At 43.1% G+C, this 6700-nt stretch overlaps 2 pseudogenes; both read left to right on the forward strand.

Moving 5' to 3' along the window:
• The first annotated feature begins 124 nt into the window (after nt 1-124).
• On the forward strand, nt 125-305 carry LOC129252024 (5.8S ribosomal RNA; annotated as a pseudogene).
• Nucleotides 306-745: 440 nt separating this feature from the next.
• On the forward strand, nt 746-3527 carry LOC129252066 (large subunit ribosomal RNA; annotated as a pseudogene).
• Nucleotides 3528-6700: the final 3173 nt, after the last annotated feature.

Below are 6700 nucleotides of genomic sequence, written 5' to 3' on the forward strand. Positions count from 1 at the left end.
ATTTGATATATATTATTGAAAGAAAATCAATTTATATATTATTAATATTATTTAATTTTACTCTTTCAATTAATATATGCAAAAAAAAATTGACATTTGTTATAAATAAAAATAAATAAAAAAATACTCTAAGCGGTGGATCACTTGGCTCATGGGTCGATGAAGAACGCAGCAAACTGTGCGTCATCGTGTGAACTGCAGGACACATGAACATCGACATTTTGAACGCATATCGCAGTCCATGCTGTTATGTACATTAAATTCAATTTTAAAGTACTGCTTGGACTACATATGGTTGAGGGTTGTAAGACTATGCTAAATAAGTTGCTTATTCTTTTATAAAAATAATTGAATTTAAGCAAATGTGTATATTATTGGATTTTAAATAATTCATAATATTAATAGCAAAAAAAATAAAGATATATAATGAATTTTATTTATTATATATTCTTTAAAAAAAAAATCCTCTCAAATAAAATGAAATGATGAAAATATTGAATCTAAGTATTCTTTACAAAAAATTTTCATATTATTTATATATATATAAAATAATAATTTATATATGTAATTAAAAGGAGGAATGTCTAGCATAAAAATTAAATTTTTTATTCTAGGATTGCCTCATTTTACATTATTATTATTTTTATATATTTACAATATATAAAAGGAGAAAAGAAAAATAGAGATGAAAAGATGATATAATTTTTTTATTAAATTGTGAGAAGATAAAAAAAGAATATTAAAACAACCTCAACTCATATGGGATTACCCCCTGAATTTAAGCATATTAATGAGGGGAGGAAAAGAAACTAACAAGGATTTTCTTAGTAGCGGCGAGCGAAAAGAAAATAGTTCAGCACTAAGTCACTTTGTCTATATGTCAAATGTGAGATGCAGTGTATGGAATATCTTAATATCTAGTATGAGAAATTAACGATTTAAGTCCTTCTTAAATGAGGCCATTTACCCATAGAGGGTGCCAGGCCCGTATAACGTTAATGATTACTAGAAAGATATTTCCAAAGAGTCGTGTTGCTTGATAGTGCAGCACTAAGTGGGTGGTAAACTCCATCTAAAACTAAATATAACCATGAGACCGATAGTAAACAAGTACCGTGAGGGAAAGTTGAAAAGAACTCTGAATAGAGAGTTAAATAGTACGTGAAACTGCTTAGAGGTTAAGCCCGATGAACCTGAATATCCATTATGAAAAATTCATCATTAAATAATTAAAAAAATAATGTGCATTTTTTTCATATAAGGACATTGTAATCTATTAACATAATAAAGTATTTATCAAAAGATCATTGGTGATATTAAGTTTATTTAAATTAATTTGCTTTTTAAGCATATTAACATAAAATAAATACTAATGATTTGATAAAGTGTTGATAGATTTTATTATATATAATGCTAAAATTCATTTTTTGAATTTTACAAAAAATTTAATATCTATGATATTAATATTTATTTGTATGCATTTATATGATTAACAATGCGAAAGATTCAGGATACCTTCGGGACCCGTCTTGAAACACGGACCAAGGAGTCTAACATATGTGCAAGTCATTGAGTTATATTAAACTTAATGGCATAATTAACTTAACTTAAATATAATGGGATTAATTTTTAGTCTATTTTTTAATAAATAGTCAATTAATTCAATCCCGGGGCGTTCCATATAGTTATGTATAATGATAATTTATTATTATTTATACCTCTAACTGGAGCGTACCTTGAGCATATATGCTGTGACCCGAAAGATGGTGAACTATACTTGATCAGGTTGAAGTCAGGGGAAACCCTGATGGAAGACCGAAACAGTTCTGACGTGCAAATCGATTGTCAGAATTGAGTATAGGGGCGAAAGACCAATCGAACCATCTAGTAGCTGGTTCCCTCCGAAGTTTCCCTCAGGATAGCTGGTGCATTTAAAAATTATATAAAATAATCTTATCTGGTAAAGCGAATGATTAGAGGCCTTAGGGTCGAAACGATTTTAACCTATTCTCAAACTTTAAATGGGTAAGAACCTCACCTTTCTTGATATGAAGGTTGAGGTTATGATATAATGTGCCCAGTGGGCCACTTTTGGTAAGCAGAACTGGCGCTGTGGGATGAACCAAACGTAATGTTACGGTGCCTAAATTAACAACTCATGCAGATACCATGAAAGGCGTTGGTTGCTTAAAACAGCAGGACGGTGGACATGGAAGTCGTAATCCGCTAAGGAGTGTGTAACAACTCACCTGCCGAAGCAACTAGCCCTTAAAATGGATGGCGCTTAAGTTGTATACCTATACATTACCGCTAAAGTAGATGATTTATAAAACAATTTCGATTGATTTATAAATTTTGAAACTTTAGTGAGTAGGAGGGTACAATAGTGTGCTTAGAAGTGTTTGGCGTAAGCCTGCATGGAGCCGCTATTGGTACAGATCTTGGTGGTAGTAGCAAATAATCGAATGAGACCTTGGAGGACTGAAGTGGAGAAGGGTTTCGTGTGAACAGTGGTTGATCACGAGTTAGTCGGTCCTAAGTTCAAGGCGAAAGCCGAAAATTTTCAAGTTTTTAATAAAAAAAAATATTAATAAAAATATATTTAAAAATAATTAAAATACTTGAATTATTTTGAACGAAAGGGAATACGGTTCCAATTCCGTAACCTGTTGAGTATCCGTTTGTTATTAAAAATGGGCCTTGTGCTCATCCTGGCAACAGGAACGACCATAAAGAAGCCGTCGAGAGATATCGGAAGAGTTTTCTTTTCTGTTTTATAGTCGTACTACCATGGAAGTCTTTCGAAGAGAGATATGGTAGATGGACTAGAAGAGCATGACATTTACTGTTGTGTCGATATTTTCTCCTCGGACCTTGAAAATTTATGGTGGGGTCACGCAAACTTCTCAACAGGCCGTACCAATATCCGCAGCTGGTCTCCAAGGTGAAGAGTCTCTAGTCGATAGAATAATGTAGGTAAGGGAAGTCGGCAAATTAGATCCGTAACTTCGGGATAAGGATTGGCTCTGAAGATTGAGATAGTCGGGCTTGATTGGGAAGCAATACCATGGTTTATGTACTCGTTCTGGGTAAATAGAGAATTACGATTCTTGTTCCCCGGATAGTAGTTACGTAGCCAATTGTGGAACTTTCTTGCTAAAATTTTTAAGGAATTATATCATTCGATATATATTCCTTTTAAATTATAACGATTATCAATTAACAATCAATTCAGAACTGGCACGGACTTGGGGAATCCGACTGTCTAATTAAAACAAAGCATTGTGATGGCCCTAACGGGTGTTGACACAATGTGATTTCTGCCCAGTGCTCTGAATGTCAAAGTGAAGAAATTCAAGTAAGCGCGGGTAAACGGCGGGAGTAACTATGACTCTCTTAAGGTAGCCAAATGCCTCGTCATCTAATTAGTGACGCGCATGAATGGATTAACGAGATTCCTACTGTCCCTATCTACTCATTCTCAGTTTGACTGTTGAATAGTGCGGACGTGTCGTGTGCTAAGCGGTGATTTGCGATTTTTGTGATTTCCTTTTGCGGTTACATTCGTGTGTGAGTACCGGTGCGTGATACGGTTTCTTTTGAGTGACGCCAATTTTTTGCGTGGCTGTACGTGTTTTCGTACAGCGTAGTGAATATATTGGACGCGTGAGTGAGTGCCGTACGGTAGTGTTGTTGGACACTCTAGTGAGTGCCACCATACTCCGTACTATTGACACATTGTGCGCGCGTGTGAGTGCTGCTAGATACAGCGTTGGAAATTTTCCATTAAGTTGTTTACAACTTTTGCGGGCGTGCCGTTATTTTCTTGGCGTGGTGTTTTTTGCGCGTGCCGTTATTTTTCGGCGTGGTTTTTGGCGCGTGCCGTTAATCCTTGGCGTCGGTGTAGTGTCGCGCTGTTATTTTTTCGGCGTGGGTTCGTTGAGTGCGTGTACACTAGGTAGTCGTGCCGCTATATTGCCATATTTGGCAACAGTAAAAAGGGCGTCCTCTTTTGTGCGTGGGTACAGTACTGCGCCAAGGTTGAATACCTTGTGCAGGTGCTACGACCAAAGCGTGTTGTGTTTTTGCCTGCGGTCGAGCTCGGCGTTAGCTCCACCTTGGTCGACCCGTCCTTGTTCGGGGAACAGTGTTCTGTCCGGCAAGGCATTGGTGGTGGCCTTTGCCAAACCTTTGGTTGGCGCTGTGGGCTACGCCCTCGCGCTTTGCTTTGGCTCGCCGATAGGTGCAGCCGCTGTGTGCGTGCCTGTGCGGGATTCACTCCTGCCGTGCAGTAGTTGCCGTTGCCCAAAAGGGACCAAATTTTTGTTGTTGCTTGGGAGGCCTTTATCCGGCGAATTCGGCTACCTACGTGTGAGGGTCGTTGGGCTATGCCCAAACTAGACGGTATTCGGAAGAGGGCGAACACCCCTCTTCCAAGCGGTTCGGCGGTGCCATCGTCGGCAATGGACGAATCGACGTCCGGAGAGGAGGAGGTGATTTTGCGGTCTCCTCCTCGCATTAAGAAGAAGACCGCTGGGGGTGCAGCGGTCCCGGTGGTGAAGTCAGGTAAGGAGGTTTTAAAGGTACCTGAAAAGGTGCCTTCCAGTAAGTCGGGGGTGAGTGGAAGCGATGGCGCTTCCGAAAGTGGAAAAATTGGGAGTGGGAAAAAGGGGAGTAAGACAGGGGCTAAATTAGGTCCAGCTGGGAAGCACTTGGTAGATTTCTGTAAGAGATTGCGTGCTTCCCAGGAAGGTTTGGGAGCGTTCGGGGGGGGTGCCGAACAGAAGAAGGTTGGGGGCGAATTTATGGGACGCTTTAAGTCCATTGTGACGGCCTTTAGTGGAGCCGTCATTGACATGGACGGCGTCCCGAAGAGCACAGCGAAGGATCTCCTTGGATACTCCTTGGAGTTTGAGGAGCTCTTTGTTGAGATGGTGGCGGAGATCGCCCATCTTCGTGGGCGGTTGGAAGCCACCATGACAACCAGGGAGGAAGCACCTCGGAGGACGGCTGGAGCTGCGCTGGCTGGTGCAGCGATGATGCCGGCACCTCAGGCGCCTGCGCCTGTGTTGCCTGCGTTGCCGGTGCCCAAGCCAGTTGAGACCTGGTCGGTCGTAGTGAGGGGTAAAACCCCCACTACTTCCAAGGAGGTGATCAAGAAAGTTGTAAAGGAGGTTGGGCCTTCCATGGGGGTTAGGGTGCACGAGGTGCGCCCGTTGAAGGATGGAGGTGCGATTATTCGCACCCCATCCGTTGCCGAGAGGGATAACTTGGCAAAAAATGCCAAGTTTTCCGAAGTGGGGCTCGATGTGAGCATACGTCGGAAGCTGGGGCCTAGGGTTGTGGTCCAGGGGGTTCACACGGAGATCTCCCCTGAGGATTTCATGGGAGAGTTGTTCCGGTTGAACCTCAAGGAGTTCAGCCCTGGGTGCCGTGAGAAGGACGTGAGGATGATCAGCCGTCCTTGGAAGGTCAGCCCCGATGGGGTGACGAATGTTGTCCTTGAGGGAACGGACATGCTAATGTCCGCCCTCCTGGAAGCAGGTCGTTGCTACATAAAGTGGTTTTCCTTCCGGGTACGGCCAGACCAACTGACGCCCGGCTGCTTCCGATGCATGGGGTTTGATCACAGGGTGGCAGAATGCAGAGCCAAGAAGGATGTCTGCCGTAGGTGCGGGCAAGAAGGACACAGGAGTGCAGGTTGTGGCAATGCCCCGCATTGTCGCAACTGTGCGTTTAAGGGCAAGCCAGCCGGACATCTAATGATGTCCACTGTCTGCCCGGTGTACTGTGCCATTGTTGCCCGTGCGAACGCTAGACATTGATGGTTGAACTATATCAACTGAACTGTCAGGGGTCATATGCCGTGATGTGTGAATTGGGGGCGTGTATGTCGGAGGGGGGCTGCGGCATTGCTTTGCTCCAGGAACCATACTCCACCAATGGGGTGGTGAGAGGCCTTCCTGGGGGCTTCAGGGTCTTTACGGACCTTGGAGTCAAGGCCGCAGTAGCTGTGTGTGAGCCAAGCTACTCTTGTGTAGTAGTTGACTCATCACAGTGGGGAGTATGTGTGTGTGTCGAGGGGGAATTCGGCAGAATGAATGTCGTCAGCTTGTACTGCAAGTCTGACGAGCCTCTAGAGCCCTACTTAAGATACATTGATGCGGTGCTACTACTTGAGAGTAGCATTCCTGCCATCGTGTGTCTTGACGCGAATGCTACCTCCCCGATGTGGTTCAGCAAGGTATCCAGGCATACTGCTGGATATCGGAGCCACACTCGGGGTGAGGTTATGAGCGAGTGGGTTGTGGCGAATAACCTTCTTGTAGCAAACGAACCAAGCGTATGGTATACGTTTGAGGGGCCTAGAGGTGTGAGTGACATTGACGTGACGCTCATGAATGACGCAGCAGCGGGTAGGTTCGAGTGTAAATGGAGTGTTAGGGGGGGTTGGGGAATTAGTGACCATAATTTAATACAAATTATGGTTACTCCCCGTACCCCGCAGTTAGAAGGGGGGAGTCCATTGAGGCGATGGCGTACCTCGTGTACCGACTGGAACCGATATGGACATACTGTTAGGGAAGCGGTATTGGATATACCGCTTAGGGAGTTTGAGGAATTGGGGGTTGACGAGCAAATTGCTCGTCTATATGAATGTGTTTGGGGTGTGAATGACTTATTGTTTAGGAAAGCTAGG

This window comes from Anastrepha obliqua, unplaced genomic scaffold (genome assembly GCF_027943255.1).
Source record: "Anastrepha obliqua isolate idAnaObli1 unplaced genomic scaffold, idAnaObli1_1.0 ptg000139l, whole genome shotgun sequence".
NCBI classification, from domain to species: domain Eukaryota; kingdom Metazoa; phylum Arthropoda; class Insecta; order Diptera; family Tephritidae; genus Anastrepha; species Anastrepha obliqua.